General features: G+C 38.2%; 1 protein-coding gene across 3 annotated transcripts in view; it reads right to left on the reverse strand.

Annotated features, from left to right (window-relative positions):
- Positions 1-17308, reverse strand: part of LOC139948196 (epidermal growth factor-like protein 7) — a 98281-nt gene that overhangs the window by 67643 nt on the left and 13330 nt on the right. For all 3 annotated transcript variants that reach the window (XR_011787421.1, XR_011787420.1, XR_011787422.1), the window contains exon 7: positions 241-549. The gene's annotated coding sequence lies outside the window, so the exon portion shown is untranslated. The remainder of the gene's footprint in view (positions 1-240; positions 550-17308) is intronic.

A 17308-nucleotide genomic window follows, 5' to 3' on the forward strand; every position in this document is an offset into this window, starting at 1 on the left:
AGACTAGGAATCGAACCCAGTTCCTGATGATCCAGCAATCTGAACTTTTCGCCAGCAATTCCCTACGAGACACCTCAACAGCCCTATATGCTTCATTTTGTTAAGGCAAGGGCACCAAGGCATTTCCTCCTTGGTAAAGTGAGCATTTCAAGGGCACCAAGGCAATGATAAGGGGGCATGGATGCAATCGCCTTTGATGCATCTGTGAAGTATCAGGCCTGAAATTTGTGAAAATCTTACCTGGCTAGTATTATGCAGAAGATGGCTTTGATGTGGGTAGACGTTAGGTGTCATATCTTCTCCATAAAGACGAATGTATTTCTCTCCAACCACCTGAGACAGACAGTTGTGTTTAGGGTCAGTGTGTAGAGGGGAGACGGTGCCAGCTGGTCCGAACCAAGCATTGATGTCTACTTCATCATCAAGATCATCATCATCACTAGTGGCATCTTCAAGGTCATCTTCAGCAGAGATGGGGTTGGGATTGTCAGTGTTGTCATGGATACAACAGTAATCTGGGACGCAGATGTCGTCTCGGAGCTCAGGGATCTGAAGAAGATGAAACAGAAAAGTGTATTAATTCTAAGATTCTTGTGTTTAGAATATTGGTTTACATCACTGTAGAAATCAATTTGAGAATCATTCCAGTATCTTGTTATTAATGACAAAGGCAATATTGCAAACTAGTGCCCACATTAAAAATAGGCAACCTGCAGTTGTCATCCTATTGAAAAGATTCATATGTTCACTCATATTTCTTGAACATTGAGGCTTATTTCTGTATGCCTTTGATTTTATTGGTCTTAAAAGTTCTCTTTGGTGAAATAGTACACACTTTGTTTTCAACTTGTTTCAAAACATCAAAACAAATTGCACGAACTTGTCCAGAACATAAAGTTGCACTCATTCACGAGACCTCTCGCCATATGGCCATGAAATAAACCTCTTATGTAGAGCACACCTGTGATGTTCTAGTGCCTGTCAACCTAGTACAATTCTCTAGTATTGAAGCCAAGGTTAAATCATTTTGAAGATTCAGAAGTCAATCTGTGCCTCTAGGCATCGTCGTGTTGATGGATCACTTTGACATCCAAACTATCCATCTGTCACCTTGGACAATAATTTGATGGTTTGGCCATAGTTTTGAATCCGTTATAACTATAAGTTTTTCCCACTGATATTAGGATTCGCACCAGGATTTTTTTTGTGCACAACTGTCCTGCATTCTGAACCAAATTTGGCCAAAGCCAATGAACTGAAACTAGGTCCTCAGAACGTTTTCTACATGGTGTTTTTGTTTGGTTTAAAAAGTCCTACTGTATAATGAGAGGGCATTCTAAATGGTTATGGTTTTTTTTAAATTTAATCTGAGATAAACAAATTTATTCATTTATTTTTCGAATCAACCACAATTCCTGCAAATTGACCCATTACACTAGCTTGAGCAATTAAAAAAAAAAAAAAAAAAATCAAAATTTTAAATTTTAAAACATTCCTCAATCTAAGGCCCCCAAAACTGAAGTATTTGCTTTGAGACCAGAAATAAACTACATAAAAATCCCCCTTTAAATCTCTTAAAAACATTGACCCCTTGAGGTCATAGTCTGGTGTCAAGTTTATTGGACAGACAAAAGAAACAATAGAAAAAACATGTCACATGGTTATCGAGCCAATCAGAATAGGTCATAACCCAATTAGGATATTCCAATTAATCCAGCTTGTCTTCCGACTAATTGATCGTTAGTCCCTCTAACCACCCCTTGTCCACAATCTCAGGAACTTCTTGCTGTTCACAAGACGTTCAAGGCGAGGAGAGTCTTCATTTGGCGTAGTTGTTTCCGAGCATGCATAAACTATGTAGCTTTTGGCAATTATTGGTAATTAGATTAAGAAAGTTTATACTACAATGATGCATCATCTAGACACACAATCCACCTGGGTCAAAAGCAAACTGTATAATTTCTATTTTTATTTTATTTTAAGAATGTTGTTTTTAAAATGTTTTGTTTAATGTCTGCAGGCAAAATTTAAAGAGGTGCAGAGTTTGAGCATGGTTGGAGCAACTGCTAGAGTGTTTTGACTTGTTATCAGATGTCCACCCAAAATAAACCTCATTACTTGAGACAATGAGCTGAATGAAACCCTCCTATCAGCTGTTCGCTCTCAGACTTGGAGGAAGGGGGAGGGTCCTCCTGTACCCCCCCCCCCCCTCCCCACAAACACTCTAATGTTGAATGATATGACTAATGGGGTTAAGGCCTACGTGTTGTTTGGACAGTCTGGTCTTACTACAGGTGTGTCAGGTAACAGGGGGTAAGAGTTAAGAAAGAGGGTAACAAAGTCTTCACTTGCAACCCCTTCTCTCCCCCTGCTGAGGAATGGTATGACTCATTATTCAGTCAATGCTCACCGGATTTAATAAATTTCTGCTAAGCACACAAAACAAAACAGGAAACCAGAGGGTATGTGTGATTTGGTATTAATTTGGCTGTTTTATACCTCAGCCTGGTAAGCAATATTGTTTTGTAAGAGCACCGAATTCAAGCTCTGGTGATTCTGTTCAGCAGAGTGTGGGTTCGAATCCCGGTCGTGACACTTGGGTCCCTGAGCAAGACACTTAACTGTAATTGCTTCTCTCCACCCAGGGGTAAATGGGTACCTGTGAGGGCAGAGTTGGTTCTTGTGATTGATTAACCTTGATTGCACAACATATTTGGCAGCACTGGCTGTATACTCCCCAGGGAGCTGAGATGGTTTAAGGAATGATTTAAGGCCCAGTGACCAGGGGTAATAATGTTGAAGCGCCATGAGCGTCTTGACGTGACGGACCTGAGCGCTATAAAAGAAGCCACTATTATTATTATTTTTATTTGTACATTATTAATTTGCATTGCGGAAAAAGAATATTATTTGGTCTTACCATGGTTTTTACCCTGACACCGATGGCTGTGTGTAAGCACTGAATCTCAGTACTTTCAGAGTTATGTGACAAAAATTACATGCATATCACTCAGGTAATTGTTTCGTGCTTAGCTACTTTTTGTGCCCGAGCTATGAAATAAGACCCCGAGGGTCAACAAGTTATTTTTTGTCACTGTTCTTAGATTCCCAAGCCCCCAGCAGAATCGGCAAATCTATTATTTATTTGGCTTGAAGCTCCAGGGTTGGGTATCATTTTCAGATCATTTCATTTCATTATTTTCCAATTCTAGAAATCATCTAAACGAAAATAGCGCTTGTCAGATTTATAAGATGTGATTTACCCATTAAAAACAGATTCATTTTCACCTTATGTGATTTATTTTCGGATTAGTGCCAGTTAACTTCATATGAATTTGATATTTGACATTATTTTGTCAAGTTCACTTTATTAACCTGTCGAATTTCTAAACATTTCAATAATTCTCATAGTTGCCCCTCGACAGAGTTGGACAAAAAGGTCCTTAATAGATATTCGAACTGAAACTCTTGTTAAAGGCAGTGGACACTATTGGTAATTGTCAAAGACTAGCCTTCACAGTTGGTGTATCTCAACATATGCATAAAATTACTAACCTGTGAAAATTTGAGCTCAATCGGTCATCAAAGTTGCAAGATAATAATGAAGAAGAAAACACCCTAGTCACACGAAGTTGTGTGCTTTCAGATGCTTGATTTCGAGACCTCAAGTTCTAAATCTGAGGTCTCGAAATCAAATTCGTTGAAAATGACTTCTTTCTCGAAAACTATGGCACTTCAGAGGGAGCCGTTTCTCACAACGTTTTATACCATCAACCTCTCCCCATTACTCGTCACCAAGAAAGGTTTTATGCTAATAATTATTTTGAGTAACTACCAATAGTGTCCACTGCCTTTAAATATCCCTTGATTGATGTATCCCTATTGTCAGCAACTATATTTTTCTTGAACCCTGTGTACAGCAGTAATAATGAATAATGATAATGTTTCTACCCCAAAAGGCACTATAATATTTGGGCAGGCCTGGAATATGTGTTAAAGGAACACGTTGCCTTGGATTGGTCGAGTTGGTCTTAAAAAGCGTTCTGTAACCGTTTGTTGTAAAATGTATATGGTTAGAAAGATATTGTAAAAGTAGAATACGATGATCTACACAAATATGCCTCGAAATTGCGTGGTTTTCTTTTTACCCTGTCGACTAACATGGTCGGCCATTTATGGGAGTCAAAATTTTGACTCCCATAAATGGCCGACTGTGATAGTCTGCGACGTAAAAAGAAAACCGTGCAATTTTGAGTGATACTTGTGTGGATCATTATATTCTACTTTTCAAACATCTTTCTAACCATATATGCATTTCATAACAAATGGTTTCAAACGCTTTTTAATAGACCAACTCGTCCGATCCAAGGCAACGTGTTCCTTTAAGCTTTGAAAGGGCAAGGCCATTTCCATTTTGCAAAGAGAATTTCCAGTGTATTGGAATGCCTTGAAACAGCAGCAAGGCCAAGACCAGGGCAAACATATGCCATTGTCTCGGTGCATTTTCAGTCGCATTACAGGCTGCTACATTCTTTAAAAAAAAACTTTTTACCTTAACTTTTGCACTTTCTAACACTGCTTATTAACCACTGACTTCAGCGCATACGGCATCTCATTATGTATCGGATTCTATAGGCCTGGCCCACCTTGTTGAGCTGTTAAAGGCTCCGCTTTTAACATCGGTCTCATCACTGTCGCCATTTTAATGTAAATAACATCTTAATGGTGACAGTGATGAGACCGATGTTAAAAGCGAGCCATTAACAGCTCAACAAGGTGGGCTACTATAGACCCTAAGCAAAGAATTTTGCGGTTGGCAAGACTGGGGTCTATCCTCAGTCTGTACAGATAAATCTGATAAATGCTGGCTCAATTTATGACACTAATTACCACTGAATTCTGCGCTTACAACGCCCGCAGGATTCTATGGGCGCTAGGAGTAGAATTCCGTGCTAAGCGGCGGCAGGAAATTGGGCCATAATCTGTACAGACAATTCTGCTGAATAATTTGAATTAAGCGGTCAGCATCGCAATGACATTACATTCTAAGCACACATATTGTCAGGGGTATGACAGGGGAATGACCTGAGAAGAAAGGCGATGAAGGAAACCTGTTCTATTTCTCTGACTGGACCAGGTGTATCTTTTCACACATGGGTTATGAGCGTAAACCTCAATTCTTCTGGGACACTTGATGTAGTTTTTTTCCTTGTTAGACTGAATTCAAGCTTACTGAATTATGGAATTCAAACCCTCCAAGTGGGGCAGGATCACAGGAACAAGGCCAGCAATTTTCCATTTCAGCAAAATGCAAACCTTACTCATCCTCAGAGACCAACAGGCCTGGAAATTACCAGGAGGCCATGGCCTGAATTGCCCTGGTGTTGGCCTTGGTGCCCCTTCAAATGTTACCCAGGCGTAATGTGCCCTGCCTTCTGAAATATGAAAGTCCGGGCCTGAGCAGAACCACTCTTTTTATATTGGTGGTACTTATGAGAAATTAACAAACAGTCTAACACCTTATTTCCAAAATAAAATGACAGACTTTTTAAATTGAAAAGACCTGAATATCTGCCAATTGGAGGAAAACCTATATCTTCAGGGAGTTCAACAAAATGCATACAATTTGAAGGAGCTTACTTTTGACCCACTTCTCAGAGTGAAATTTGAATCTTACAGCAGATTCTAGAGTTTTAGTTTTAAGGCGTTTTGTAGGTGTGTGTTACACTACAAAGCAAGCCGTAGCTTAAGTAAACATGTTTAAGGGTTTGTAACTCTGTAATAAGGTCTGTTGGGAATTAACATAGTGTTAGTGTCAGTGTACTGTGAACCTTCCATATCATCAACTAATTGGTCCTTTTCGGTGCAGACTGGATACACTAGAATCTGCTGGAGAGCGTGTCGATGAAAACCTTCTATATTTGGTCCTTTTTTGTCAGTTTTTGAAATTTGTTTGAATGCACGAGGACAACAATTGCAAAAGTCAAAGGGGGACCCATGTTGTACCCAACATGATACATACAATAACAAACCTATGAAAGTTTAATCTCAATCAGACATCAGAGTCAAACGAAAAGGTTTTAACAAACCTATGAAAGTTTAATCTCAATCAGACATCAGAGTCAAACGAAAAGGTTTTAACAAACCTATGAAAGTTTAATCTCAATCAGACAACAGAGTCAAAAGAAAAAGTTATAACACATGATATTTTTTCCCTTTTTTTATTTTTTTATTTTTATTTAACATTGCTTTTGGACAAGATCTCACTTCTCAAAAACTGTAGCATTTCAGGGAACATTGTTTTGGACTCCATGTAGGGTATAGGCTAGGGTCAGGGTTAAGGAACATTTAAAAATTTCTAGCATGGCCCTAACAAATTTAGATTGAGGTTTATTTACAATTTATAAATTGAATTGTATTTACCACATAACAAAAACCTGAAATATTGTGCAATTTTGCCACCATCTGTCATTCGTCATACCAAAAAATGACTAGGAATTCCCGAGATAATAGGCACTTTCCGACTGTTTTGTTCAACGAACACTGATCAGGAAATTTAATCTTGCCACTGGGTCAATGTCTGGGGGCTATAGTCTGGTCTGGCAGCTTCTAAGGGGAGTGTTTCAATCATTGTCATGGCAACACGATGATGAAGTCACGTAATAATGTTACAACTGAATTTGTTTGAGAGAGTTACTGGGAAAAGTATCTCTTGCTTGACACCACTAAAACTAAAAGCAACTTGATGTCTTAGAGAGCCTCTTTAGATTCAAGTGTTAAATAGTCCATTGTACAGGGAAATTGTGTCTTACTAAAGATAAGACACCTACAAATGAAACAATCCATTAGTGTGTTTCTTTGAAAAGAGATATAAAACACATTTCTTTTATCAATATTTGTTTTCAACAATATAATTATTAAGTTGAAATTGTTATTAAAAGTCAATTGAACTTAAAGAAAAATATAAGAAAAATTAGTAAAACAACAGTGTGTGCTTCAGATGCTTGATTTCGAGGCCTCAAATTTTAAATCTAACAATTGGGTGCCCGGGAGAGCATAAAAGTTAAAAAATAACTAGCGCCTTTTGGCGATAGTTATTTTTTTTTTATGCTCTCCTGGGCACCCCACTGTTGTTTTACTTTGTTTTCTTAAATATTTTTAATGTATGTACATGTGCTTGTAAATGTCATTGCCCGAATAAATGTTATTATTATTATTATTAATCTGAGGTCTCAAAATCCGAATTCGTGGAAAATTTAAAAAAATTCTTCGAAAATTACGTTAATTCAGAGGGAGCCGCTTCTCACAATGTTTTATACTATCAACCTCTCTCCCATTACTCCATACCATAAGGTTTCATGCTAATAATTATTTTGAGTAATTACCGATAGTGTCCACTGCCTTTAAGTTAAAACAATGTTAGTTTAAGTAATGTAATTGGATAATTTGTACCAGGGTGTTGTTTTGTTTTTGAGGATGACAATCCTGTACCTTCAGCATGATTTGGGGTGTAACTTTTACGGATAATTCATTTAAAGGCAGTGGACACTATTGGTAATTACTCAAAATAATTTTTAGCATAAAACCTTTCTTGGTGACAAGTAATAGGGAGAGGTTGATGGTATAAAACAGCTCCCTGTGAAATGGCTTCCTGTGAAATGTCATAGTTTTCGAGAAAGAAGTAATTTTCCACGAATTTGATTTTGAGACCTCAGATTTAGAACTTGAGGTCTCGAAATCAACCATCTAAACGCACACAACTTCGTGTGACAATGGTGTGTTTTTTTCTTTCATTATTATCTCGCAAGTTCGATGACTGATTGAGCTCAAATTTTCACAGGTTTGTTATTTTATGCTTATGTTGAGATACACCAACTGTGAAGGCTAGTCTTTGACAATTACCAATAGTGTCCACTGCCTTTAAAGCCATTGGAAAAAAGTTCACAGACTTACAAATAATTTACAGGGTTTACAGAAGGTAATGGTGAAAGACTTCTCTTGAAATATTAGTCCATGAAATGCTTTACTTTTTGAGAAAACGGTAAAACAATAAAAATTCTCGTTAGCGAGAATTACGGATTTATTTTAAACACATGTCATGACACGGCGAACATGCGGAAACAAGAGTGGGTTTTCCCGTTTTTTTCTCCCCGACTCCAATGACCGATTGAGCCTAAATTTTCACAGGTTTGTTGTTTTATATATAAGTTGTGATACACGAAGTGTGGGACTTGGACACTACTGTTTACCGAAAGTGTATAATGGCTTTAAACAGGGAGATATGTACCTAAAGACAAAAAGTTTGGTTTAAACTTATGGTCTTACATTGGTTATGGCCCCAGAAAGCTTATTTACAGATGGTAACAGTAGTAAGCATCCAGCAGAATTATCTTGTCTAAAGCCAATAAGTGACAAATACTTCAAAGCTTCAGGAAAATTCTACCACCATGTTAGCCACAGGTAATGGCTACACCTCCCTTTAAAGCATGCGTAATGCATGTATGTCATCCGCATGATCCATCTCAATTCATCTTATTTTATTTACCACACATGTTAAGATCCCTCTTACACTACGGCATTAAAAGCTTACACATAAAGACCTGCCAGTCTCCGTAAGCCAATAACAAATTCAGAGACACTTGTCACAACCGAAGAAACAACAACAATAAGACTTGGCTCATCTTTCTAGTAAGACCGTTAGAACATCTGTCAGGAATTCAACACTGAGCTGAGGATTAGCGGTTTACTTCAACAGCTGTAAAAATAGACTGGGGAGGGACAGATGATCGGATTAGGGGCAGCGTGGAATAGGTTTTGGGGAGCCCCCTACCCCAGTTCCAAACCCCCATAGGGTGAGGGAAAGGAAGACAGTTAAAGGGGTTTTTAAGGTCTACTCTTTGACTAAAAAAACATCTGTGAAGAGAGTCAGTTCCAGGCTTGATTTCATTCAGACTATTGTAAAAAAAAAAAAGTAGAGGGTTAGACAAATTAGGGGGGGGGGGGGGGGGGGGGTGATCAGGGTTTTGGGGCGCCCTTCCCATACCGAGTTCTGTAGGGAGAAGGGAAGGGGGAAGTTAAAGGTTGTAAATACTGAGTGCAGGAGTGAGGGGGAACGCATTAGTTCGGAGTGGGGCAAGGTTTTAAGAATACTGATGTTTCAATGTAGAGGTTTTTTCTTCAGACATACGTTTGCAAAAAAAGTGCGGGCGGAAAAGTTGTGTCAGGTTAAAAATAATCAGATTTTCATTCAAAAGAATTGTAACGGAGTAGAAAATTAAAGCACAGAGCAGCTTGTGGACAATCACACCAAGGCAGGGATGAAAAAGAAAAGGGGTTGGTTTCAGGTTTTCAAATTGTACGTTAGGCCTACACGTCCGCTCCGACAAACATTGACAAAAATAACTCCTGGGACTACGGAGGGGAGGGGGGGGGGCATTTGAATAAATCATTAGGCATATCCTGTGTTGTTGTATTTGTATAGCGTGTGAAGACTCGTTCCCTCAACGCATTGGGGTAAATTAAGATAATCAGACAAGGCTGTCGTCTCTCTTTCTGGCTACAGAGAGACAGAAGTTCTTCAAGTTTTAATGAAAACCAACACGGACGATACGTTTGACACGAGAAAGGTGATGATTAAGTCACCAAAAGCCTGCAGAAATAGAATCGTAGAATTGAATAGTATCAATTTATTCAATCAGTGTTGACAGTTTTGTTGTGAGAGCGGAGTATGCTGGTTGCGTGGCCTCTTTTTATGTCTCAAGGGCAGAAACTGACTCTTTGATTTGAGATCGAGAAAAAGGTGTCTTGACTTTTGTCAAAGAATGAAAGTGTCTTGAGTTTTGTGAAAGAAGTAAAAGTGTCTTGACTTCTGTCAAAGTAGAAAAGAAAGTTCGACGATAAATTATCTTGACTTTTGTCAGAGAAGAAAATGTGTCTTGACTCTTGCCAAAGAAGTAAATGTATGATGACTTTTGTCAAAGAAGTAAAGCGTCTTGACTTTTGTCAAAGAAGTAAGTCTCTTGACTTTTGTCAAAGAAGTAAAAGAGTGTTTTGACTCATGTCAAAGAAGAAGAAAAGAAAATTTGATGAAAAAGTGTCTTTACTTTGTCAAAGGAGAAACAGTGTGCTTACATTTTTCAAAGAAGGAAAGAAAGTTTGATGAAAAAGTGCTTGACTTTTGTCAAAGGAGAAAAGGCTTCTCGACATCTGTCTAGGAAGAAAGGGAAGTTTGAAGTGCCGCAATAGAATTTGTGATTGATGAAGTGGTCACCATTAAAATTATTTTTCAATACCCACTCCATAATTTCTGCTTATGGCTCGGGTTATTGTTATATCAGATGTTATTCAGTTTACCACATTCCAGTCTGTCTGAAGTGGAGGTACCAGCCTAGCAAGGGACCAAAGTGCTAAAAGTTCGGTAATTTGTACTCAAATGTGTCTGATTTTCAATTCGACTAACCTGAGTCACAAACATTGGTTTTGTTAAGGGGGTCTCCCCTCAAGGGAACTTCGGGATATTTATCTTGGAAAGTTTTCGAAATGCCTCTGAGATTTGCCAATTGCACTTTTTTAAGATGAAATGCATGCTGGCTCGTTGAACAAAACATTGCAAATTGATTCCCATCATCAGCATCAACAAACCTCATGGTTTACCAGTAACAACATTTCATTTCACTTCAACAGTCAACTTGTTTGTATCAAATAAGTGATACTTTATACACAATTTGAAAAATTTAACATCTATTACACCATTTTAACAAGAAATAGAAATTTGCAAATAGAGATGTGAAATAGAGATTTGCAATTTTGTTCCTGTCATTCATGAGAACTCAATCTATTGACAACTGAGTGCACTACAAAACTCAATTTGACCTTGAAGCCCCTCCCCCCCCCCCCCTAAATATCACACCAGTCACACCACAACCATCTTCAAAGTTTCCAAAACTCAAATCAATATTTTAAGTTTCTTTCACAACTTTAAAACTAGGTGCGTGGTCCAAGAAATGAAGGGGATTTGAGAGAGCACAGGGTGAATACTTTGGAATTGAGTCCAATTGTGCCTCGAGCAAAATCAAACCAACTTATTTTGAGAAACCTTCACAAATTTGTTCCTTAAAATGTTCAAAATTGGGGTCTACAAGGTGATGTTATGATCTCCATAGAGAGGAAGGTGCAGAAAGAGGCAGCGGTAAAGGAAACAAGCTCACATCTTAATCAGGGTCCCCGAAAATCTGTGATTGACTTTTCAGGAACTTCTTTACCTCTGGATGTGGAGTTGTACCCCAGGGAGGCTGGTGGGGGGGAAACGGCCAATCCCCATGTCCTGATTCCAGTAATTGAATTAAATAGAAACAAAACAGACATACGTTGATGACTGAGTAAAATAAGAGGAATTCCTTCATGTCGATTCGTGTCTGGACAAATTGTAACCAAGTTATTAAATGATTACAAAACAAATACTGGAAACTACTGGCTTTCTTGGCTTTTAAATATTGTTTTTTTTTCCATGTAACAATTTGTTCTTTTCTTTTCCTTTTTGAGCAAGAACTGGTAAAAATGTTTGTATAAATCCCGGCACATTCATATCTGACATCAATTAATTTTTGGTTTGACAATTAAGACAATCAAAGTTTTGAGGGAAGGGAAACTATAACCACTGGAATAAGAGATTCCTTGTGATACTTTGTAATAGGAAACCTTGATAGGTTTGTAATTGGGATTTATAGTGTGTGACACTCCACATAATAGCACTGTCTGGTTTGTATTAAAATAAGACACAAGCACAGGCTGTTCTTATTTCACGACTTTTGTTTGAAATTGAAGAAGGAAGGAGTGTTGAATTAAGGAAAAATTCTTGTGTTCTGGTTTCAGTTTAAAGATTTACATTTAAGACAGAGGCTTTGAGGATGTTCTGGTTTTAGTTTATGGATTTACAAAGAAACTGTGGGGTAAGAACTGACGTTACTGACAAGTTAATATCTCTGCGTATTTCAGATTTAGGTTGCATTTTAAAGGACACATTTAAAGGCAGTGGACAATATTGGTAATTAATCAAAATAATTGTTAGCATACAACCTCACTTTGTAACGAGTAATGGAGAGCTGTTGATAGTATAAACCATTGTGAAAAACGGCTCCCTCTGAAGTAACATAGTTTTGGAGAAAGAAGTAGTTTTCCATGAATTTGATTTCCAGACCTCGGATTTAGAATTTGAGGTCTCGAAATCAGCCATCTAAACGCACACAACTTCGTGTGACAAGGGTGTGTTTTCTTTTATTATTATCCGGCAAATTGACGACCGATTGAGCTCAAATTTTCTCAGGTTTGTTGTTTTATGCATATGTTGAGATACACCAAGTGAGAAGAGTGGTCTTTGACAATTACCAATAGTGTCCAGTGTCTTTAAGACTGGTTGATGGGTTCATCACTGACATGACTGAAAACTTAATTTCTCTGACAGATTTCAGATTTATGTTGCATAAGGGAAAGATTGAAAGAAATTTGCATTTAATTTTAAAGATTGACATTATTAAGACAGAGACTTTGTGGATGTTCTGGTTTTAGTTTAGATTTACAAAGACAGAGACTATGTGGTAAAGACTGACAGATGGTTTCATCACTGACGTGACTGAAGGGTCTGACAAGTTAATTTCTCTGACAGACTGGGGTCACAATCACATATAGGAAAGATTAAACATGCCATCAAATTGAATTTGGCTTCCAATTATGACAATTGATGTCTAGTTTCCTGACACCAATAAAATGAAACCATTACATAAAACCAGTTTCTAAACATGGGCAGGTTTAGCTTCAGGCTAAGTCATGGGATGGGAGCAGACCATGGAGCTAATATTGACTAGAACGCTAACTTGCTCTGCGTTTTGAAGCCACCTTGGGCGCTGGCACAGACACGGAACGATTTTAATTGTAAGAGAACATACATTGATGCGATTTATTTTACATTTGGCATGTGCGCTTACGTTCGCACAGTGTACATCTATGCTGTGAAAACCGTAAGTTCGACTTGATTGACGTACTAAACAAAGTGTACGCGCCTTTTAAAGCCATTGGACCCTTTCGGTTCAGAAAAAAAAAAAAAAAAGTTCACAGATTTACAAATAACTTACAGGGTTTACAGAAGGCAATGGTGAAAGACTTCTCTTGAAATATTATTCCATGAAATGCTTTACTTTTTGAGAAAACAGCAAAACAATATAAATTCTCGTTAACGAGAATTACGGATTTATTTTAAACACATGTCTTGACACGGCGAAACGCGCGGAAACAAGGGTGGGTTTTTCTATTGTTTTCTCCCGACTCCGATGACCGATTGAGCCTAAATTTTCACAGGTTTGTTATTTGATATAGAAGTTGTGGTACACAAAGTGTGGGCCTTGGACAACACTGTTTACCGAAAGGGTCCAATGGCTTTAAACATGACGCTCGCAGTTTGTACGCTCATGGTTTGTAAATAAACATGGATGTGCCCACACGGCTTCAAAACCTTAATGTGTGTAAATACGGGGTGTTAGCCCTCTAGTCAACATATATATAGCTCTATGGAGCGGACTAAAGTGGATATTTATCAAAGTGTAACCCATGCCTGGAATTTGACTAAGACATGATGACATGGTCTCTGTTGCCCTGGTCTTGGCCTTTGCGCCCCTTCAAAAGTTTTCCATCAAAGAGTTTAAGATTTTCAAATAGAAGCGCCCTTTGCAAAATGTGGCCTTGCCTCTGTCATGTCAAAGATGAAATTCTAAGCCTGGTAATCCTCTTTAAAAACTGTTTTTAATCACAGCTCATTTGCAATCAAGGTAAAAGTGTTTTACCTTTTATTAGCATAAGTAAGTTGTCAGTCCCGTGGTCATCTAGGGTGCTATCACTTTCAGATAATTATAGCTAATTTTGCTAAGCAAACTATGGAGGGTTGGTGAGCAAACAAATTTTCAGGGATGTTATCTGGAACCCCGTCCCATGACAATTGAGAAGGAACAAGATAACCAGCTGGGGACCAGCTGAATGGCTAGCCAGAGGATGAACCAATCAATCAAAGAGTAAGTTGAAGAGAAAGGACATCCAACCACTTCCAAGACAAGAGTATCTAGCCCACAGGGAAGGAACCTGTCTGACCACTGACCACTGGACAGAGACACTACAAGGACATATGGAGTGACCATGAGAGACTGGATAACCTGTTAGGTTAGTAGAGACATCTGGAGTTGGGGCAACCTGTTGACCAACAACTGATGGATACATGATTGTATTTCATCTGATGAAAACCAGTGTCACGGCTCAATTTCATACAGCTGCCCGAGCACAAAAAATAGCTAAGCACAATCAAATTATGCTTACTGGAATAAGGTTACCAGCCAAAGTACATGTACCATGTTAAAAATAAAAAAAAATGTGATTGGTGTCTTGCTCATTTCTGCTTTAAAGACATTGGACACTACTGGTAATTGTCAAACGTATGCATTTTATAAGATAACAAACCTGTGAAAATTTGAGCTCAATCGGTTGTCGAAGTTGCGAGATATTAATGAAAGCAAAAACACCCTTGTCACATGAAGTTGTGTGCGTTTTGATGGTTGATTTCGAGACCTCAAATTCTAAACCTGAGGTCTCGAAATCAAATGCGTGGAAAATTACCCCTTTCTCAAAAACTATGTCACTTCATAATCATAGGGAGCCGTTTTTAAACACAATGTTTTATACTATCAACCTCTCCCCATTACTGGTTACCAAGTAAGGTTTTATGCTAATTACTTTTTTGAGTAATTACCAATTTAGTGTCCACTGCCTTTAAAGCAATAATAATAACAGTTTTGTTCACAAAAAATTACCATTAGTACATCATTTTACTTCTTTTTTACAGTCTTCTTTAACATCTCAACACTTTTTCACTACAAATAAATTGAATCATGAGAAGATTCACTGTCTTAATAAAGAACTTCCTCGCTCTTGTGGGAATTAACAAGGATGTTGTTGTAAATAGCACGCAAAGAAGTTGAAATAAGAGAGTAATCTTAACCCACATCTCACTGTGGTGATTCAGTGTATAATAGGCCTTGGGACAGGCGTCTTACAATCATTGCAGCGTTCTCTCCATGTTAACCTATAGTCCGCTGGCAAAATGCCACTTAAAACACCAGAGGACCAGTCAGAATTCTCTCCGAGTGGTCCTGCTGGCTAATTCAGTGTTGAAAAGCATACTGATTTCCTTTGAAAGATACATGTAGACTAGTAAAATGACAAGCTACACTGGTCCTGTCGGTGTCGTGGCCGAGTGGATAAGAGCACCGAACTTGAGCTCTGATGCTTCTGTTTAGCAGAGGGTCCGAATCCCGGTCGTGACACCTGTGTCCTTGAGCAAGACACTTAACCATAATTGCTTCTCTCCACCCAGGGGTAAATGGGTACCTGTGAGGGCAGAGATGGTTCTTATGATTGGTGTAGCCGAGTAGCACATATATTGCGCTCAGGCTGTATACTCCCCAGGGAGCTGAGATGGTTTAAGGAATGATTTAAGGCCCAGTGACCAGGGGTAATAATGTCGGAAGCGCTTTGAGACACCCTCGGGCGTGACAAGCGCTATATAAAAACGGGTTATTATTATTAATATTAATTTAAAAAAATGGGCAATCCATGAATTGCACTTGAGAATCAAGCAATTAAAAAAAAAAGGCGTTTCAATAGCTGTTTTGGTGACAGAAACTTATGAGCGTAACAACAAATACATAGGATCTGTTGGTAAACATTCACACAATCATGGATAAATGAATCAGCACCTTCAAGGTACATCAACATTTGACCATGGGTCCGAACTGGATAGGGCCTTCTGATAACAATCAAGTATAAAGAGATTTGGATTAAGAAAAAAACAAAAACACGAACAGTACACTTCTCTCCCCTGAAGCCGAGCAGAGTTGGCTATACTGTTCGAAACGTTGAGACCAAACCCGCTCTTTTCAGAGCCAAAACACTCCAATACATGGTTGTACACACAAGTTTTCTATTTATTTATGGTTAATTCTTAATAGTGCAACACAGGATCTTAAGTGAGATATAGAATGTCTTGATCCTGAACCTGACCTTGAACTTGAAGTCTTTTCCTGGGATTTCAAGATTTTATCTTCTAATCTTAAGACTTTACTGAAGATCCTTGACCGTGATTTATGTTACAACATTAGCGGAAACAAACAGCTGCTTAAATCATTCCCTGGGAGCTAGTACACGGAATTCTTAGGAACTCAACAATTACCAACTCACCAGGTTTTCATTTAAATTAAAAAAAACATGGGTGATTAATAGCTAGATTTTATGGATAAAAAACACAGATAAGAAAAAATAAAATTTTACAAATTACAGGGGTTCAAATACAGATGGAGATGTTAAAAAGAGAGGCATAATTCTTTTTCTGTATGATTTTCAGAAATCTTAAATCAGAATGTTATATATGCGATGCGACCACACAGTAGAGTCTTTCTTGAAGGCTAAACTATGTCATCAAAAGCCCGACCAGTATTTGACAGTATTCTTAGTTTTAAAACAAGATAAAAGGAGAAGTTGTCAATGAGATAGAGTAGACCTAAACACATGTCACAAGCAAACAAGGATGTATAGACTCCCAGATGGGAATTTTGCTAACTAATTTCTACAGTAATTTTCTAATTTTCTAAGTACTGTAAAAAGCAAGTGATAAATTTGCCCCGTTTCTGTAGGGTGCTTAAAGGCAGTGGACACTATTGGTAATTACTCAAAATAATGATCAGCATAAAACCTCACTTGGTAATGAGTAATGGGGAGAGGTTGATAATATAAAACATTGTGAGAAACGGCTCCCACTGAAGTGACGTAGTTTTCAAAAAGAGAGGCAAACATATCTCTTTCTGTATGAATTTAAGAAATCTTACAGAGTCTTTCTAAAAGGCTGAATGATAGTCATCAAAAGCCTTACCATGTATTCTTCCTATGAAACAGTATTCTATGGTGGCCCCGAAGGGACATCGCATAACGCAAACGTGTGCGCACACGTATGCAATGTCGTGAAACAAATCGCGAATATATGCGCACACGTATACAATATCGTGAAACAATTCGCGAATATGTGCGCACACGTATGCAATGTCGTGAAACAATTCGCGAATATGTGCGCACACGTATGCAATGTCGTGAAACAAATCGCGAATATGTGCGCACACGTATGCAATCTCGTGAACCAAATCGTGAATATGTGCGCACACGTATGCAATTTCGTGAACCAAATCGTGAATATGTGCGCACACAAGTGCGATTTGTTTTGCAA

Source organism: Asterias amurensis, chromosome 15 (assembly GCF_032118995.1).
Source record: "Asterias amurensis chromosome 15, ASM3211899v1".
NCBI classification, from domain to species: Eukaryota; Metazoa; Echinodermata; class Asteroidea; order Forcipulatida; family Asteriidae; genus Asterias; species Asterias amurensis.